Source organism: Artemia franciscana, chromosome 8 (assembly GCF_032884065.1).
Source record: "Artemia franciscana chromosome 8, ASM3288406v1, whole genome shotgun sequence".
In the NCBI taxonomy this organism is placed as follows: domain Eukaryota; kingdom Metazoa; phylum Arthropoda; class Branchiopoda; order Anostraca; family Artemiidae; genus Artemia; species Artemia franciscana.
This window is the reverse complement of record NC_088870.1, coordinates 41,155,631-41,177,919: the sequence shown is the minus strand read 5'-3', so window position 1 is coordinate 41,177,919 and position 22,289 is coordinate 41,155,631. Positions and strand designations below refer to the sequence as shown.

Here is a 22,289-nt window from a genome sequence, read left to right as displayed (position 1 = left end):
TGACAAAGCTTCTTTTATGGATAATTTTTTTTTTTTAATAATTTCTGTTTGGTTTTTAGTTGACATAGTCATTTCCATTGATTAAGAAAAGGATATTTTCAATATTCTTGGTTTTTCAAACAATTCATGGTAACAAATTTTAAGTAAGGAGTGGTTCGGCTGAATGGTAACCGAAAAACTAAAAAAACAGAATTTTTTTATCAATGGATACATCAGAAAAATCAGCGTTTTATTCTGATTCCAAATATATAAGATTCATCAAGTTTAGTGTTACCCATCAAAGTTACCAGCCTGATAAAACTTGCCTGATTTTAGGATTAGCGGGGAAGCATCCCCTACAATTCAAGGAATCAAAATCACACCATCAGGTTCAGTATACGAGAGGAGCCTATTGTAGAAGTTTCAAGCTCCTATATACAAAAATGTGGAATCACGCTATTTTGCCAGAAGAAGGATGCGTGTTTATTTTATTTTTTTTTTTTTTTCAGGGGTGACTGCATCGAAATAATGATCCTAGAAGATCGGGAGAGGGTGTATCGAACGGAAATTAAAAGCTTTAGAGCCTTTTTCAAGTGACCAAAAATATTGGAGAGGGACTGGTCCCCTCCCATGATCCCTTTTCCCCCAAAGCTACCCGATCAAAATTTAGACATTACCACTTGTTCAGTATCGTTTAAAGGTCAAATAACTATGCCTTTAGGGGTAAAATGAACCCCCTTCCCCTCAGAGTCCGTGGGGAGAGGCCTGTAAGCTATGAAATTAGCCCATTGTTTACGTATAGCACTTGTTATTGGGAAGTATACAGACGTTTTTTGGGTGTGAATTTTGTGCTTAGGGTGGATTTCCATAGGGAGATCCTTCCTTGGAAAGAAAAATTTCTGGGGGGTGAATTTTCAAGGGGAAGCTTTACGCTGGGGGATTTTACTGAATTCCTATACGAAATTCTTTTCTATTGTCTTATATTCTCTGCCAACTAAATTTTGCATGCAGAGATGTACTGGGGGAATTAAACGGAAGCTATTTTCCGCGTGTTTTGATTTCGTGAAAAATTTCCATAGAACGGGACATTTCTGGAGTGATCGAGAAGCCTATTAGAAATTAAAGTCTTTTTCAAATGAAAGTATGCTAAGGATGATTTTCAGGCTGAATTGTCTACAAGATATTTTACGGGGGGGAGTGTGGATGGAACTCTCTAGAGGAAATTGGATGGGGAAGGGGTCCAATTTATGTTGGGTGAAACTTTCCAGAAGGGGTTTCCCTTGAGGGGGTATATTTCATGGAGGGTGAACCACATTTACCGGGATTATTTGAAATTAAATAAAAAAGACAAGTTTTTTTTTTTTAACTGAAACTAAGGAGCAACATTAAAACTTAAAACGAACAGAAATTATTCCGTATATAAAAGATTGCCCCCTCCTCAATACTTTGCTCTTTACGTTAAAGTTTGACTGTTTGTCCCATTTTCTTAAGAACGGCTGCGTAAACACATGAACCGTTTAATTAGAATAAGAAGCTTTTTTAAAAGTGCCAACAGCTTTAGCATAAAGAGCAAGGTATTGAGGAGGGGATAACCATTCTTCTATGGAATAATTTCCGTTTGTTTTAAGCTTTGATATTTATCCTTACTTTTAAGTTAACCAAAAACTAGTTTTTTTTTGAGGATCCAGATTTGGGCTTACTATTTATATGATGTGTAACATTTTGCAACAACTTTCAATAACAGTTGTACTATAATACTTTGACCGATTGATACGGGGAAAAATATTCAACAATATGGGTATAAAATATGCATAATATTGGGGATTTTATAGGGACAACTGAAACTTTGAGTATTAACAAATATTAATCAACAATCCCCCTCCGCATGCCCCGAAAGCTTTAACTTAGTTCCATTAACCTTTGCCGAAATATTGTAGCCATACCCTTTGGACAACCCTGGAAGCAGGTAGTGCATTTTGATTTAGTTCTATTTCCTATCCAACATTCCCTGACAATTTTAACTTAATATCTTTAGTCGTTCCTGAGATATTGCAGATACTCCCCTTGGAACTGGATACACATAGTGTCTATTGATTTAGTTTTACATCTCCAAAAACATACCCTGAATGTCCACCATAATACGTTGAATTTTTCTTGGGATACTGCACAGATACCCTTTTAGTAATCTGAATACTCATATTTCATTTTCATTTAGTTTTATTTCTCCCTCAAATTTCTCTGAAAGTTTGAAGTTAATACCTGATTATATTCTTGAGATATTGTATCTCTGCTATTTTTACAACCTGGATGTACTTAATCTTTTATTATTTGATTTAATTTTAGTAGTAGTATTAGTAGTAGTTGAAGTAGAAATAGTAGTAGTAGCAGGATTAGTAGTTGTAGCAGTAGTAGCAGCCACAAATAGTTACAGTTATAAGGAGTTTCAGTTCCAAGACGCAGTTGCAGCTGCAATTTGTCACAATAGCAGCCATGAGTAATTGCAGTCGCCAGTAATCACAGTCACTGTTTCACCTATTCAAAGTCAGAGTCGCAAGTAGTTGCAGTAGCAGCCGTAAGTAGCTAGAGGCGCAAGTATTTTGCAGTCAAGGTTGCATGTAGTAATGTTTGCAGTCAAGGTTGCATGTAGTTGCAATAGCAGTTCCAAGGGCTCACAGCCGCTGTCACAAGCAGCTGGAGTCTCAGTCGTAAGTTTTTGAATCCATTCAAAAAAGAGTCCTATGAATGATTTACAAAGAAGCTAAGGTACCGTACTCGCTCCTACTAAAAAAGCCCAAGCTAGAGATAATTGAGCACAGGAGAGGAACGTTGTGCCTCTGTTGGTAAGAATGCAATAACAAACCCTCGCACGGTAAATATTTTTCCCAAAGGATACTCTCCACTCAGACACCCCCTGCCACGTACTTTTTCTTAACCTGTTCCTATCTTGTCCCCCATCCGTTGCTTTACCTCCAGGTATGATAAAAAAAATTTTTCCCGTTCATTGCTGATAAAATATTCCGTTAGTTTTCTTTTTTTTATTATTTGGTACTGGCGATACCCATGTTTTATGTTCCTGAAGTATTACTGATACGCACTTTTGACAACCTATATGCGTATAATACGTTTTGCCCCCCCCCCTAAAAGGAAACATATTACTACTTGATTCTCCAGTGCGTATGGAAATAATTAGTGCGCATGCCCTTATTGGGCATGAAAGATGGTACCCAACCTTAACCCTAGGTCGCAATTTAGCAATTTTGGATATTTTTTTTTGTCGTGAATATCTCTTTTGAATTTTTCTTTGGTCGGATCAAAGATTATGGATACCTTATAAGAATGGAAACTGACGCTATAAAAAGTCACCAATACCATCTAATGCTTTGTGTTTCTTGGCATATTTTTCAAGCTTCGTAATTGTGTCTATTTTCAGAAACAAAGATCAGACCCTTATTACTACACTAATTTTTCAACCTTATATCTTTAAAAGATCAATAATTTTATCTTGTTAGAGAGGCAACTTGCCTCTCAGACTTGTATGTATGGCAACTTGTATATATGTGATAGACCACTTGACTCTCACAACTTGCCCTGAATAGGAGTTCACGATGTTTTAAAACAGAAAATAATTTTTAAATAGATATTGTATTCGTCTCTCAATTTATTCCATTAGCATTTGGTTTTCCCTTGTTTAATAAGGCGCATTATTTCCTTGAGCTACTGTGCCCAAGTGCCCTGCCTCTTGCCTTGCAGTAAAAAGGTTGAGATCGAGAATAGATGGCAGTAGTGGGCCGCGTTCGCTGCGAAACTTATTTAAACAAACTACCTGCTCCGTGTTTGACTCAAAAAGATGCATTGCTTGTTGGGATATTTTGCTATGTATTCCAAAAATGTCTGCTTTTGTGTGAAAGCACAAGTGTGGTCCTAAAGTAATTTGTTTTTTTCTCCCAAAGTAGGTTGTTACAGTTAAAATTTTGACATGCAGACTCCAATTTTCCAATAATGCATAATCAAAAAAATTAAGCAAAGTAAAATACATGATAAAAGTGTTCCCTTCTGTCTTTCAAGGATATTTTTGATACTCTATATCTCTCTTTCCTTCTCTCTATCTTTCTTGCTCTATCGCTCTCTCTGTCTCTTCTCTTACTAAATTTCTTTGATCTGTTCTTCGAGCTTTGAGTTAAATGAGCCTATATATATATATATATATATATATATATATATATATATATATATATATATATATATATATATATATATATATATATATATATATATATATATATATATATATATATATATATATATATATATTTATATATATATATATATATATATATCTATATATACATATATATATATATATATATATATATATATATATATATATATATATATATATATATATATATATATATATATATTTGTATATACAGAAACTGCAGCCAAGGTGACGAGAGGGTTGGGGGGTTGTGCGCTTGCGGCTGGTAGTTTTGTATAGATATGAGGAAATCGGTACACAATGTATTTCTACCGAAGCCGGGGTGGCATTGGGACGGATTCTCTCCCTCCCCCAATTTTTCCGGATCCTCCACTAATCACACTTCACTGACAAATACTCTCAATTTCCTCGAATATAAGACTTAGATTGCAAATCCTATTTCTCTGCCCAAAATTCAGATCTTAGGATACGTTTTTTATAATTAACATACCCATAAAGATCCTGCAGAGCCATTGAGGGTGCATAGTGTGTTGACAGGCTATTGTGGACTTTTCAGTTGCTGGCTCTTTTTACAGGGACAGCTAACAAGGCAGTAACCTAGCCTTGTGGCAGCAGGTATCAAACCTCAGGCATCGTGTTGCCAAGTAGAGTACCAAATCACTCGGCTGCTACCAAAGCTTTTAGCATAGCCATATATTTGATATATTATTCAAGTATTTCTTATTAATAAATTTCCTTCCTATATATATTTCCTTAAGTATTTCCTTATTAATAAATTTGGGATCCTTTTTCCAAAGGGTGGGGGCTCGAATCCTGGTGTTGCCGGTTATTTGGTTTGGGATGGGGGTCAGTTGTGTGACCCTGTAACCTCAGCCAGAGTCAACCCAGCTCTAATTAGGCACTTGGAGAAATCTGGGCGAGGTAAGCAGGAAGGATGTGCGAAAGCACAAGATGGCTGGCCCCCCTTGCTCTTCCTGGCTGAAGGGCCTAGAAATGGAGATCAGTACCACCGGTTTGGACTTTAATGGCCTAGTACCGTATCCTTTACCTTCCTTTATCTTTCCTCTATTAATATATGAGGTTACGCCTTCTTACCGGTTAAGGTGTCTCTTTTTTTTTTCAGGCTGTTAGAAGAAAAGGCCTTAAAAGATTTGGGCATTGTGGTAGTTGACGAATTGCATCTGTTGGGGGATCCGAGTCGGGGTTATCTATTAGAATTACTGCTTACCAAGCTACTCTATATGCAAAAGAGGTAAGTCATTAATAGTGTTTATCCTTGCTATCTTTTTGTGTGAGTTTTGTGGATTAAGACGTTGCTTGCAACCAAGACCCTTGTATCAGCCCTGCTTGTGTTTCTATTGGTCAAGTATACATAAATAAGAAACTTTCTTAAAAGTGTTAAGAATTTTTAGTTTGAAAAGCAAGGTATCCAGGAGGGGGGGCAAACCCCTCATATACAGAATAATTTCTGTTTATGTTTTTTGAAAAGATTTCGACCTTGCTTGCTCAAAATGGAACTTTTTTTCTCTCTATATTGACTCAACAAAGTTTTGTTCGTTCACATTGAATCAAAAGAGTTTCAGAAAAAGAAAAATTTTATCTTTTAGTCAAATAGTTCGTAGCAACAAACTGTAAATGAGGGGTGACTAGGCTTAATAGTAACCGAAAACCTAGTAAACGGAATCTTGATATCAATAGATACATCAAAAGAATTAGATTATTATGCTGATTCCGAATTTATAAGATTCATCAAGTTTAGTGCTATACATCAAAAGCTACGAGTCTGAGAAAAATTTGATTGATTTTTGATTGCTTGACTGAAAAAAGGGGAAACACCTCACGAAAGCTAAGGAATCTTAGTGAAAATTACAGCGTCAGATTCAGTGTATCAGAGAATTCTACTGTATGAGTTTCAAGCTTATATACAAAAAAATGTGGAATTTTGCATCTATTGCCCGAAGAAAGATCACGGATGCTTGTTTGTTCATTTTTTTTTCCAGGGGTGATTGTATCGAACTAATGGTTCTAGAAGATCGGAAAAGGGTGTTTTCGAACGGAAATTCAAAGTTTTAGGCCCCTTCTAAGTTACCTAAAAGATTGGAAGGCAATTATCCTCCTCCCAGGTTCCTTTTCCCTCCAGATTCATTTGGTTAAAATTTTGAGATAACTATTTTGTTTAGAATAATTAAAAAATCCAATAACTTTGCATTTTGATGTACTATTACCCTCCACTCCCTTGGGGAAAGGACTGTAAGTTATTAGATTTGCCCATTGTTTGCGTTTAGTTTTTGTCATTGGGAAGTACTCATAAATTTCGGGGGGGGGGATATTTTGTGCTCGAAGTGACTTTCCATGGGTGAATTTTCTGTGGGGAGGGACATTTTTGGGATGAACTTCGCATGTGAAATTTTACACTGGGAGGTTTGACAGAATTCCTATACGAAATTCGTTTTATTTGTCTTGCTTTTTCTTTGCCAACTCAATTTTACACGTGTTACAAATTTTTCTCGAAGACGAAGCTCAAAGTTAATAGATATTGAAAATCGTTTCGGCTTTATTTAATGGTATACTGAAGAAGTTACTAAATTGCGGCATAGCTGGCCAGAAGGTTAATTAGTAACTAAACAAATAACTTTTTTCCAAAATTAAAGAGAAGAGAAACGTCCTAAGAGAATGAACAAGTCATATTACGCTAAAGTCTGACTGTTTGTGCCAATTTTTCAAGAATGATTCCTGAAACACAAGGGCCATTTAATTAGAATAGGAAGCTTTCTTAAATGTGCTAAAAACTTTACCTTGAAGAGCCAGGTATTGACGAGGGGGCAACTTTTCATATATGGAGTAATACTGTTGCGAGAGCAACACTTTGGTTTTGTCGTGTTTTTTTTTCCTGGCACCCCGATTTCAGCTTATTCCTAGAAAATGGTAAGGGTCTAACATCTGTGGTTTTTGCGGAAAGTGTGGACTGTAGGCTGGATTGATGAACATGACTTTGCATTTTGGAAAGCTTTGTAAGACTCTTGCCTGGGGCCAAAAAGGATGGTTTTTGCTGATGTTTCTACCCATTTTTCTTCGTGATTTTAGCTGAGTTTTTCATTCGTTTTCCTTTGCACTTGGAATTGTGGTAGAGAAATGGTATCTGATGGGCCTCTTAAACTTTAAAAGGTCTCTCATTGCTAAAGAAATTAGAGTTTATCCTTTGCTCCTTTCTAAGTAATGACGTTAGAAACTTTGCCTACGGCAAAAAAGTTAACTTTTGAAATAAGACAGATAGATTTTATTGACGGCAGTTGATAGCTCTTTATGAGCTGATGAAAGTGTGTCATCCATTTTTTGGTAGAAAAATTACTTCATGAGATATACCAGTTTGAAAGTTCAAAGGGGTTGACAACTTCAGTAGTAAGGCACACACTGAAACCAAAAATTTTACCGATACAGAAATGGTATGAGATGTTCCTCTTAAACTTTAAAAGTTCTGTCATTGCTAAAGAAATTAGAGTTTATCCTTTGCTCCTTTCTAAATGATTACATTAGAAACTTGGCCTACGGCAAAAAAGTCAACTTTTGACCTATTACAGATAGATTTTTTCCGATGTCAGTCAATAGCTCTTGATGAGCTGATCAAAGTATATGTCATCCATTTTTTTGGTAGAAAAATCCTTCCTGTTTGAAAGTTTAAAGGGGTCGATAACTTCAGTAGTAAGGTACACACTAAACTCAAAAATAGGCCGATACCAATTGTGAGACATATAGGGGAGTTTTGAACAACAGACGGCTGTTAGTTCAGAATGGTCTTCGGCAATGAGGGGTTCGCAAGTTTTGCTAGTTGGTGTACCTATTATTTGTATCCAGTGTATTTGATGGTAAGACCAATTTGGTTCCAGTGGTAAGACTTGTAGGGGACTTGTAAGTAATAATCGGCTTTTAGGCTACAATTATCTTCAGTGATGAGGGGTTTGCAACTTTTGCTATTAGCAATGAGGGGTTTGCAACTTTCGTGAGTTGGTGTACCTAGTATATATTTTGAGATCCTTATAGATGAACAACTTCAGCGTTTAATCAAAGCGAGGAAACAAAACCAAAGTGTTGCTCTCGCAACACTTTACTTGGCGAAGCCGAACAAAGGTTGCTGCAGCACCTCGCGTTGCCCATGTAATGTAGATCTCGTTTTTGTTCGTTCTGAGTTTTAATGTTGCTCCTTACTTTCGGGTGAAATAACTTGTTTTTTTAAAATCTAATTTCATGATTAAAAGACTATTATCTATAGGAGCTACACGGATGTTTCTCTTCATAATTCATATTTATGCAAGAAGATTTTTTTTGGATAAAAAAAGGAAATAAAATTAAGGAAAATTTTGTGCTATATAAATAAAACCTATAAGGAATAGATCTACAGCCGAAATCAGAGCATAAGAGGGTGTTTTCAAGGTACTACGACACACACCCCCTTTCAAGACCGATGACCTCCTCTAAAATTGGAATTCTATTTTACTATATCTAGCATGCATATACACACTCCTGGATTCACAATTAAGGAAGGGTTTACCAATCATAAACCTATATATTCAACTTTTATATGGGTGCTAGGAAAATTCACTCCTTGACAACTTAGGCCTAATCAAAGCTTGTTGTATAATATAATCTTTTGTATGGAAGTTTTAGTATAAGGTTTTAAAACAAAAATAAGAATACCGTGCATGGCTTTTTACTAACTCGTAAACTTGTTCCCCCACTTCAATAAAACTGTCAAGGGTAGATCTTCGCCCAAAAAAGATCCAAGCTGTGCTGAAGCTCTTATTTCCATTTCAGTTCTCCAGAAGATTGACCTCTAGTGTACTGAGAAATTTTAATGCTACATAGCTACAACTTTTAAGAGTAGATCTTGGTTTAAAATTAAGTTATTTCCTAGCTCTTACCAAAGGTACTTCTAAGTTCCTACCTCCATTTCTTCCCCCTTTAGAAACGTGACTTTTCCTGACCTTGAAATACTTTTGAGATATGTAGCACTAATTCCACTTTTTTAGGTACAAACAAACAAACTAACAGTATATATATATATATCTATATATATAAAAATAAGTTGTCTGTCTGTGTGTCTGTCTATCAGGTGACGTCATGTTTCTGTGTCGACTGACGTCATGAAGTTAGTTGTCGTCATTTTTGCTATGACGGTGACGTCATTAAAGATATTTAATCATGAAGTTAGTTGTCGTCATTTTTGCTAGGACGGTGACGTCATTAAAGATATTTAAGACATATATGTTCTCGTAGAAATCTATTAATGTTTAAGTTTAAAATGACTGATGAACTTACAATGGCAAAAGCCGATGAAGATGCTCAAAGAGTCTATGCCAAAAAACTTGTTGCTGATAGAAAAAGTCAGAAAAGAAAGCGTGCTGAGGAATCAAAAGAACAGCAAGGAAACAGGCTTGAGGCTGATAGAGAAAGAAAGAACAGAAAGCGTGCCGAGGAATCAAAAGAACAGCAAGGAAACAGGCTTGAGGCTGATAGAGAAAGAAAGAACAGAAAGCGTGCCGAGGAACTACCAGAGCAACGCAAAAACAGACTTGCTGCTAAAAGAGAAAGTGAAAAAAGAAGGCGTGCCGAGGAATCACAAGAACAGCAAGAAATCAGGCTTGCTGCTGATAGAGAAAGCAAGAAAAGAAAGCGTGCCGAGGAATCACAAGAACAGCAAGGAATCAGGCTTGCTGCTGATAGACAAAGTAAGAAAAGAAAGCGTGTCGAGGAATCAGAGCAACCTGAAAGTTATCGCCTGGCATTCAGGTACAGCCCAGTCGATGATTATAGCTTGAGTAGATGTGTTCAAATCGGGACAATGTCTAAAATTTGTCCCTATTGCAAGGTTTTGAAATTCAATGGTGAAACAATGGGAATGTGTTGTGCCTCAGGAAAAGTTAAACTTCCTCTATTGGCTGAACCACCAGAGCCATTGAAGACTTTCCTTACTGGAACTACGTCAGAATCTAAGCGTTTTTTGTCAAAAATCAGAAAATACAACTCATGTTTCCAAATGACGTCGTTTGGAGCCCAAATCGAAAATCCAGATCAATTTATGTCTACTTTCAAAGTAAAAGGGCAAATTTATCATAGAGCAGGATCCCTTCTACCATTCTCAGGCGAGAATCATAAATTTTTACAATTGTACTTCATCAGTGATAGAAATTCTGAATTGAATGCATGTTGCGAAATTTCTCCCAACGTTGAAAGGACAATCGTTTCGCAATTGCAACATCTTTTCCACGAAAATAATAATTTAGTGTGTCTGTTCAAAACAGCCATCGATTTGATGCCTACTGATACGCATAAAATTGTTATTTCCGCTGACAAAACGCCTCCTGGCCAACATGTGCGTAGATACAATGCTCCAACTATCGACGAAGTGGCAATCGTTATGGTCGGTGATCAATTTTTACCTCGAGATATTATTCTTCATAAGCGAAACGCTCAGTTGTTAAGAATTGCTGAAACTCATCGATGCTACGATGCCCTACAATATCCTATCATTTTTTGGGATGGAGCCGACGGCTATCACTTTAATATTAAATTGATGAATCCAGCCACTAACAATGAAATGAATAAGAAATGCAGTGCAATGCATTATTATTCCTATAGACTAATGATTCGGCAGGATGAAGAAAATTATATTTTAAAATGCCGTGAATTGTTTCACCAATTTGTCGTTGATATGTATGCTAAAATTGAATCAGACCGTTTGCTATATATCCGCCTGAATCAGACCAAGCTCCGCTCTGAACAATACATTCATTTGCGAGATGCAGTTATAAATGACGGTAATACCACAAACGTTGGAAGATTAACAATTTTACCTTCGTCATATGCTGGCAGTCCCCGTCATATGCATGAATATGCTCAAGATGCTATTGCGTATGTTCGTCTCTATGGTCGTCCAGACTTATTTATTACATTCACATGTAATCAATCTTGGGACGAGATACTGCAGCTTTTACTTCAAGGACAATCGGCGGTTCATAGGCATGACATTACGGCCCGTGTCTTCCGGCAAAAGTTGAAATCACGGATAAACTACATAGTAAAACTTGAAGTGTTTGGGTCAGTGCGATGCTGGATGTACTCAGTGGAATGGCAAAAACGAGGTTTGCCACACGCACATATACTAATCTGGCTACATAAAAAAATTACTTCGAACGAAATTGATGATGTGATTTCCGCTGAAATACCTGATAAAAATGTCGATAAGGGGTTACATGATATTATTGTAAAAAATATGATACATGGACCTTGCGGTGCACTGAACGAAAATTCACCATGCATGGCCAAAGGAAGGTGCACAAAGCAATATCCTCGACTTTTAGTATCAAACACAATTACTGGCAATGATGGTTACCCACAATATAGAAGAAGATCTACTGAAGATGGCGGTAAAACAGCAATAATAAAGAAGCGTAACGGTACCACCATGGAAGTAGATAACCAGTGGGTTGTTCCATATTCCCCATTATTATCCAAAACATTTAATGCACACATAAACGTTGAATACTGTAACTCCGTAAAGGCAATCAAATACATATGTAAATACGTCAACAAAGGCAGTGACATGGCAGTTTTTGGCTTGCAGCCCGAAATCAAAGATTTCGACGAAATCGTAGAATATCAGGCTGGAAGATACATAAGCAGTAATGAAGCTGTTTGGCGAATTCTTTCATTTCCGATACATGAACGTAGTCCAGCTGTTGTTCAGTTAGCGGTACATTTACAGAATGGTCAACGTGCTTATTTCACGGAAACCAACGTGCAACAAAGAGCCCTGAATCCACCGGATACAACATTAACAGCTTTTTTTTCGCTTTGCAAAAATGATTCTTTTGCAAAAAAACTGCTGTATACTGAAGTGCCTTCGTATTACTCGTGGAATACTAAAAATAAAGTATTTGAACGTCGAAAACAGGGTAAGTCAGTCGACGGCCAACCTACCATCTTCAAAGATACCACGATAGGAAGACTCTACACCGTTCACCCCAATCAACACGAATGCTTCTTTCTACGCCTGCTTTTGGTGAATGTACCCGGTCCGACATCCTTTGAGTATTTGAGAACTGTAAACGGTACTATACATGACACTTACCGTAGTGCATGCCAAGCTCTGAATTTATTGGAGAATGACCAACACTGGGATAATTGCATCAATGACGCGTGCGGAACGTCAACCCCAAGTCAAATTCGTGCATTGTTTGGCATCATTTTAACAACTTGCTCTCCATCAGCTCCTACAGAGTTATGGGAAAAATATAAGTCAAAAATGTCCGAAGATATACTCCATCGAAAACAGTTAGAGACGTCAGATATGACTTTTGATTTTACATCAGAAATTTATAACTACACTTTAGTTATTATTGAAGATTTGTGCGTACGTATGGCAAACAAACCTCTTCCGGATTTGGGAATGCCTTCACCTAACCGTATCGCTGCTGTTTCGACATGTTTAGAATTGGATCGTGAACAAAGTTACAGTACGAGTGATCTATTGTCGTATGTACAAAATAACATTTCCAAGTTAACGTCGGAACAAAAAGACATTTATGATACGATAATGCATTGTGTCGATAACAACGTTGGAGAAATTTTCTTTTTGGATGCGCCAGGAGGTACTGGTAAAAAGTTTGTGATAAAACTGATTCTGGCATCAATTCGATCAAAAAATGATATAGCGTTGGTAATTGCGTCGTCCGGAATAGCCGCAACATTGCTGCCTGGTGGAAGAACTGCTCATTCCGCTTTGAAATTGCCTCTGAATTTGCATTCTACAGAAACTCCCACGTGCAATATTTCCAAATCATCTGGGATGGGTAAAGTATTGCAGCAATGCAAACTTATTATTTGGGATGAGTGCACAATGGCACACAAAAAATCGCTCGAGGCTCTGGATCAATGCTTGAAAGATTTGAGAGGGAAGTCGAAACCCTTTGGCAGCACATTAATATTGCTTGCGGGAGATTTCAGGCAAACATTACCTATAATACCTAGATCAACTCCTGCAGACGAAATGAATGCTTGCCTGAAAAATTCTAATTTATGGGCACACGTAAAAATATTAAAATTAACTACAAATATGCGTGTCCGATTGCAAAACGATGACTCTGGTCAAACATTTTCAGATCAATTGCTGGCAATTGGAAACGGAAAGCTCCCAGTAGACTCAATTTCAGGACGTATACAACTACCTGCTGATTTCTGTAATTTAGTGACGTCCAAAAATGAATTGATTGAAAAAGTATTTCCGAATATTCTAAAAAATTATAAAAATAATAAATGGCTAAGTGAAAGAGCGATTCTCGCACCCAAAAATATAGACGTCCACGAAATCAACAATATTGTTTTGACCAAGATTCGAGACCAGGCAGTCCTTTACAAGTCAGTCGACACAGTTTTGGAACCAAATGAAGCGGTTAATTATCCATCTGAATTTTTAAATTCCATAGATCTTTCAGGGTTTCCACCACACGTGCTACAACTAAAAATAGGTGTACCAATAATACTTTTAAGAAATATCAACCCACCAAAGCTTTGCAATGGCACGCGACTTGCCGTAAAAAAAACAATGGAAAACCTAATAGAGGCCACAATCTTGACAGGGCCTTTTGAGGGTGAGGCTGTTCTTATTTCTCGCATTCCCATGATTCCAACGGATCTGCCTTTTCAATTTAAAAGATTGCAATTCCCAATTCGATTAGCATTTGCAATCACCATTAACAAAGCTCAAGGTCAATCATTAGAAAAATGTGGTATAGATCTTAATACTGATTGTTTTTCCCATGGACAATTGTACATTGCATGTTCGAGGGTCGGTAAACCTGACAATCTATTTATATGCAGCGACAATTGGACAGCGAAGAATGTTGTATATTCGCAAGTTTTACGCAGTTAATTTGTATTGTATCTATCTATCTATCTATCTATATAAAAACGAGTTGTGTGTATGCATGTTTGTTTGTTTGTAAAAAGAGCGTTTGCATATGACGTCTTTATTAGTACATACGGCTTTGTATATGCACAGACAATGGGAAAGCCAAGAATGTTGTATATTCGCAATTTTTACGTAGTTTAACTCCTGCAGACGAAATGAATGCTTGCCTGAAAAATTCTAATTTATGGGCACACGTAAAAATATTAAAATTAACTACAAATATGCGTGTCCGATTGCAAAACGATGACTCTGGTCAAACATTTTCAGATCAATTGCTGGTTATTGGAAACGGAAAGCTCCCAGTAGACTCAATTTCAGGACGTATACAACTACCTGCTGATTTCTGTAATTTAGTGACGTCCAAAAATGAATTGATTGAAAAAGTATTTCCGAATATTCTAAAAAATTATAAAAATAATAAATGGCTAAGTGAAAGAGCGATTCTCGCACCCAAAAATATAGACGTCCACGAAATCAACAATATTGTTTTGACCAAGATTCGAGACCAGGCAGTCCTTTACAAGTCAGTCGACACAGTTTTGGAACCAAATGAAGCGGTTAATTATCCATCTGGATTTTTAAATTCCATAGATCCTTCAGGGTTTCCACCACACGTGCTACAACTAAAAATAGGCGTACCAATAATACTTTTAAGAAATATCAACCCACCAAAGCTTTGCAATGGCACGCGACTTGCTGTAAAAAAAAACAATGGAAAGCCTAATAGAGGCCACAATCTTGACAGGGCCTTTTGAGGGTGAGGCTGTTCTTATTCCTCGCATTCCCATGATTCCAACGGATCTGCCTTTTCAATTTAAAAGATTGCAATTCCCAATTCGATTAGCATTTGCAATCACCATTAACAAAGCTCAAGGTCAATCATTAGAAAAATGTGGTATAGATCTTAATACTGATTGTTTTTCCCATGGACATTGTACGTTGCATGTTCGAGGGTCGGTAAACCTGACAATCTATTTATATGCAGCGACAATTGGACAGCGAAGAATGTTGCATATTCGCAAGTTTTACGCAGTTAATTTGTATTGTATCTATCTATCTATCTATCTATATAAAAACGAGTTGTGTGTATGCATGTTTGTTTGTTTGTAAAAAGAGCGTTTGCATATGACGTCATTATTAGTACATACGGCTTTGTATATGCACAGACAATGGGAAAGCCAAGAATGTTGTATATTCGCAATTTTTACGTAGTTTGAAACACATATATAAATCTATCTATATCCACAGGTGGGACACAGGGACACAACTACAATGGCGCGTAACTAATATGGCGCGTAACGACTTACGCGCGCGGGGGGACTTGGGGGGGGGGGCGTGAAGCGCCCCACCAACTAGGTGTTGGGGTGGCGCGAAGCGCCACCCCAACAGCTAGTATATATATATATATATAAATATATATATATATATGTATATATATATATATATATATATATATATATATATATATATATATATATATATATATATATATATATATATATATATATATATATATATATAATGAAACCCTTCGCGTTTCTCTTTTTAGGGAAGAGCTCAAGGTTCAGATTATTGGAATGTCGGCAACCCTGCCTAATTTAAAGCTTCTTTCAACGTGGTTGCGAGCTGAGCTATACACAACGAATTTCCGTCCAGTGCCACTTTCTGAATGTGTAAAAATTGGCAAGATCATGTACAATAACAAGTTGGAAAAAGTTCAAGACATTTTTTCGCCCATTGTTGTAGAGGTAAAATGATTGTTTAAAAGAATTGGAAGCAATGAGGATTTTCGTTGAAGTTGAGCTTTGCAACTAACTATAAATTGAATAGTCTTGTGTACATTAATGAGGGTTCGTCTATATGATGAATAGTGTCACTTCATCAGAGCCAAAATTTTGTTTATGACAGGATGTGGTAACTGTTACAACATCAAATTAGATACACCTTCAAAGCGATAAATATCTAAATAGGACTTTTACATGTAAGAAGCCTATTTTTTTCTCTCGCTAGTAAGGTAAAGATTATTTTTATTGGTTTATAGGTTTGTAGGGCAAAAGCAAGTTTCAAGGCAAATGCATTGCTAATGGGACCAGCGAGGAGGTATTTAAAACCTAGTAGGATTGAAATTGATTTCAATTTTGTCCCTTGTATGGGGAAAACTTACAATTTTCTAGTCCTTGTAAATACGTCTCATGTGTAGAAATATGCCAAATTTCCTGGCTAAAGGGCCATGAAACGGAAGTCAGTACTGCCGGTTGAAACTATTTGGTCCAGTGTTCTACTCTTTACCTTTTTACCTTTCGTTGGGCATAAAAGTAAATAATGCACGGGAGAAAAACAAATTTAATTAATACATCAACTTAAAGGCTAATGGATAAAGTAGATTGTTAGTAAAGAATTTTAAGAAGCTTGTATCAGTATTCTTTGATAAAAAATGTTATTCTAGAAAGGAATTTTCTAAAAAATTCTAAAAAAAGAGAACACTTCGGCGGTAACTTTACAACTAAATAATGGATTTTTTAGTTGCACCCCTCGAAACCCTTGCACTAGCTTGAAAACTTCATTCGGAAAAAACTTTAATTTAATTTTGCCCAGAACATCTTATGTGAGGCTTAAAAATTTTACTTGGAATTACCAAGACCTAAAAGGTTGGTGAAAATAATGATTAGGAGGGTTGCTCATTTCAAGCACTGGACCATCAAATTTCAAGGAGGTATATACTACTGTGCATACTACTTTTCGCCCAACCGTCTAGGGCAGAAACAGCTGCTGGCATGAAAGGTTCTATGGTGTAGTGTGAAAGCAAATTTGGTTTTAATAGAGCAGGTGGGCGGTTGGGGCGGGAGGATGTTGTAAAGAAAGATTTAAGGGAAATGGGAACTTCCTGAAAAGGTCTAAAAACTGAGGCTTTGAATAGATGATGATGGAGGAGAAGCGTGCGTAGCTGTGTTGGCCTCAGGTGGCTTGGTGCTGCAGTGAGTTGTTAGTAGTAGTAGTAGTATATACTACTGTTTGACAAAGATGATGAACTTGGCCTGGCAGCCTATATCCGCTGATTGGTCTCGTTGTAGTTTTTTACAATATATTTATGTATTTGTATGTTGTTTTTTTTTTTAGTAACTAATATTTTTATTTGTGGTTGTGTTTTCTTGTTATATAATTGTTCCTGAGACTTAAGACGGATTGATTGATTGACTGAATGTATAATGAAAAGATTGGGAGGCTCCTTAGAGTACAGTTTAAAGAACATTATTGGGACTAGATTGGTCAATTATGACAAAGAAAATATAAGAAGAAATAAGGTTAAACCTGTCAGAAAACGAGGCTAGTTGCAGATATTATGGACTAACATTAACGGTCCGTCTTCAGTGGCTAATTATAACAGCTACATAAATAAAGCTTACGGGATAAAAACAGTTTTTATATAATCCTGAACTTAATTTTTGAATTAGCCTGTGTTTTATTTCTTCAGGGTCCAGCTCATAATTATATATTGTGAACTGTGTACTGTATAATTTATGAATTTTCATTTTATCTCGCCAGTTACTAGGGTCCTGAAATCAAGTACTGAAAACATACTGAGAACACCGATCTAAAGTCGTGATTCGCAACGTGGGGCGCGTGCCCCACCGGGGGGCAAGGCAATATTTTGGTTCGTCATGGGCAGTACCTGCACCCTTTGACTGACTATAATTTAGAGGCTTAGTTCTAAAAAAAACTTTCGTGTGAATAATATCACATTCACAGACATTTTAAGGGCAAAAAAGGTACATTTTGCCCTTAAAATGTACCTTTTTATGTACATTTTAAAAGTACTTAACTTTTAAAATTTAAGTTAAATGTTACTTAAATTAAATGCAATAATTGCAATTATTGCAACAATGTCATGCATTATGTAAAAGGCAATGTGTTCAGAAAATATTTTTCATTAGTGTAAAATATGCCTAGAGGCCGACCCACAAAAAATACCAAGCTAAGGGCCTTCTTTCAGGTGAATACTCGCAAAACTTGGAATAACAATATTTAGATATCACGAGGGAGCATCAGGATTTTAGAAATGCCTAGGTGGGCATGGCCCAAAATCGATTGGGAACCACTGATCTAAAGTATCTCCCACTTTTGTTGTTTTCTAATTGCCATCGCTTTTTTTATATATTTTACTAGGCACCTAAATATTATAATTCGTATCTCTGGCGCTGATTTGTGCAATTTGTTCTTGCTGTGTGACGCACATGTACATTTTTTTTTCAGACCAAAGATGTGGAACGGTCTCCATACAAATCTTTAGCGTCGGAGCTTGATATGTTAATTTTAAACTAATTCATTCGGAGATATGCTCTTCTGCAGAGGCGCCAATTGGAAGAGGGGGGACTTGCCTCCCTCTCTAGATTTGAAAAACGTCTTTTCCCCTTACATTTCTGCAAATTGACCCAAATGATCATCTGTTATTTCTCAAAGTATTTCTATTGCCAATTATATCCTGATAATTCCGTATCTTCGTTCTATGCTAATTCAATGGCAAATATGCTGTTCTGTTATTTCTTAAAACATTGCTTGCGGCAGTTATACCCTCAGAATTTCATACCTCCGTTCTAAGCTAACTCAGTGGCAAATATAATCATCTGTTATTTATTAAAACATTTTTAGCGCCAGTTATATCCTCGGAGTTCCATACTTCCATTCTAAAGCTTATTCAGTGGTACATATGCTATTCTGTTGTTGCTTTAAGCATTTTTATTGTCATTTATACCTGAGTGCTCAATACCTTCATCTTAAGCTACTTTTATGGTATAGATTATCTTCCGTAATTTCTTAAAGTGCTTTTAATGCCATTTGTACCTTCAAGGCTTATTACCTCCATCCTAAGTACTTTCGTAGTTACCTAAAATATTTCTAATGCCAGTACTCAGAAGATCGAAAATGTGGAATATCCACGTAGAATTTGTCCAATTCGAAAAAGAGCTAAAATATAGTTTTGGAGACATAAAATCCCCTGCAGAATGCGATGGGTGGCCCCCTCCCCATCCATTCTAAACAGAATGACTCTTTAACATCCTTGAACTTTTATTTTCTCTTTCAGGGAGATAGTGATGATGTAGTTTTTTTGTGTTTGGATACCGTAGTGCGAGGTCATTCGGTTCTTGTGTTCTGTCCCACAAAAGCTTGGTGTGAAAAACTTGCCGGGAATATAGCCCAAGAGTTTTGGAAGCTAAGTATGTGTTTTTCTTCTTCATCTTCTTCATCTTTGTCATGCACTCTCCTCACTGAATTTTTGCGAAAATAAATTTCTTGCGACTGAAAATGTGTTTGGGTTTAAAATTTGTTTAAAATTATGTTCCGGATTGGACGCAATTAGCTAAACTGTATACTTGAATTGTATTTGGTCTTCTCTTATGTATTCAGTTTACTTTTGTGAGTGATTTCTTTTAGTTCTTTTGTATTTTTTATTCATCTTAGCTTCTTTTTCTTTTTATTGTATAACATGCCCTTTAGTTGTTTTTATTTTTTGCTCGCTCTATGGACGCCTTGCTGTTTATGCGGATGAAGTATTGGTGATATGCTTTTATTCTTTGGTTTTAATTGTCAGAACACCAGTTTCAAAGTTTTTTTTTCTTATTAAAAATGTGAGAATTGTAGAAAATTTGAGGAATGGGCTGGAACTGAAATATGTAGAAAATTATGTAGAATTGGGAGGTCTTGGATCGGAATTTCTTTTAATTGGCATAATATTGATGGTATTGAATCTGATTACATGTATTTCAATGCCCTTACTTCAAAACCTTCAGAAATTTGTATTTATTGAATTTTCATAGTTGCTTCTAGTTTAATTTCTCCTTTCCCCTTAAAGTCTGGATGTAGCCCTTGGCTGTATGCAAAATTATGCTGATTTTTTTCGCTTACTTTTTTTTGCACTTCTTTACAATGTCAAATAACGCCATTTTGAAAAATAACAAACCTTTGTATGTAGCCTAGGGCTATATTTAGGCATTAGGGAGGGCTTCTGTGCCTTTAAGCTGAGAGGTACTTCAAATATCTAATAAATATAAAAGGTATTTTGTGATATACCCCCTACCGCTCAAGAAGTTAAGTTAGGTTAATCCTAATAAAACATTCCTTCGAGGGGGGGGGTAATGTACGGCAAGTCTACATGTAAAATGTGTTAGCTATAATTATTCTGATATTATGCAGTAAAAATTGTTTTCTGACTTCACACTGTCCAAATACTTTGCCCCCACTCCCCATAATGTGCAAATATATAGCCAAAATTATATATTTTACATCTGTTCTGTCACTTGTCTTTGTCTTTTCTCACGCTAAGTTGAAAGAAACAAGCGAAAGAAACCGGTTTACAGTGCGTCACTGCATGAACAACTTGAGTTGTAGGGGGTATATCACACAAGTACCACATAAATTTGAATGTAATGAAGTAAGAACCTAGTCATTGTAGTGTTATTTCGAATAAAATCGAGAGAAAAAAGTGTTAATTTAAACAAAGCAGTAGAACAAAATAAAAGATAAAAAAACAGCAAAACTTTAAATAATAAAAAAAAATCTGAATATTTCGGTTCCATGTCCAGGAGCCTTTTTCATTGAAGAAAAAAAAATGTAGGAAAAGAAAGGACTTTTGCAATGAACTCTGTCGGTCGGTCTGTCTGTCCCGGTTTTGCTAACTAGGACGATGAAATTGGGCAGGCGTATCAGGAACCAGACCAGATTAAGTTAGAAATTGTCGTTTTCTCGATTCGACCATCTGGGGCTGGGGAGTGGGGGTACTTTTAAACCGGAAAAATGAGGTATTTTTAACTTACGAACGGGTGATCAGATCTTAATGAAATGTAATATTTACATTTTGTAATAGACACGACCTCGTGTCTCAGAGCTCTTATTTTAAATCCCGACCGGATCCGGTGACATTGGGGGGAGTTGGGGGGGACCTAAAATCTCGGAAAACGCTGAGAGTGGAAGGATCGGGATGAAACTTCGTGGAAAAAATAAGCACAAGCCCTATATACGTGATGGACATAACCGGAACGGATCTGCTCTCTTTGGAGGAGTTAGGGGGGAGGGTTAATTCTGAAGAATTAGAAAAAAATGAAATATTTTTAACTTACGAAGGAGTGATCGGATCTTGATGAAATTTCATATTTAGAAGGACCTCGTAAATCAGATCTCTTATTTTAAATCCTGGCCGGACCTAGTGTCATTGGGGGGGGGGGGGACCGAAAATCTTGGAAAACGCTAAAAGTGGAGAGATCAGGATGAAACTTGGTGGGAAGAATAAACAAAAGTTCAAGATGCCTGACTGAAATAACCGGACCGGATCCGCTCTCTTTGATTGAGTTGGGGGGGAGTAATTCGGAAATTAGAAAAATGTGGTTTTTGTAACTTACGAACGGATGATCAAATCTTAATGAAATTTGATATTTAGAAGGATTTTGTGCTTTAGAACTCTCATTTTAAATTCCGACCAGACCTGGTGACATTGGGGGGAGTTGGAGGGGGAAGCCGGAATTCTTCGAAAACGTGAAAATCGAGGTATCTTACGAATGATGGATCGGATCTTAATAAAACTCGATATATAAAAGAATCTTATGTCTCAGATGCTCCATTTTCAATCCGAATCGGATCCTGGGAGATAAGAGTGTTGGAGGGGGGGGGGGCAGAAATCTTGGAAACCGGAAATCTTGGAAAACGCTTAGAGTGGAGAGATCGGGATGAAACTTGATGGTAAGAATACGCACAAGTTATAGATACGTGATTAACATAATTGGAACGGATCTGTTCTCTTTGGGGGAGCTGGGGGTTGTTAATTTGGAAAAACTAGAAAAATTGAGGTATTTTTAACGTAAGAACGGGTTATCAGATCTTAATGAAATTTGATATTTAGAAGGATATCGTGTCTCAGAGCTCTTATTCTAAATCTCGACTGGATCCAGTGACTCTGGGGCGAGTTGGAAGGGGAAACCTAAAGTCTTGGAAAACGCTTAGAGTGGAGGGATCGGGATGAAACTTGGTGAGTAGAATGCGTAAATGTTGTAGATATGTGATTTACGTAACTGGAATGGATCTGCTCTCTTTGGGGGAGTTAGGGGGGTCCAGTGCTTCGGCGATTTGATATTTAGAAGG

The 22,289-nt window shown here is 36.7% G+C and overlaps 1 protein-coding gene across 1 annotated transcript in view; it reads left to right on the top strand.

Annotated features, from left to right (window-relative positions):
- Nucleotides 1-22,289, top strand: part of LOC136030439 (DNA polymerase theta-like) — a gene marked incomplete in the record, with an annotated part of 266,307 nt that overhangs the window by 166,045 nt on the left and 77,973 nt on the right.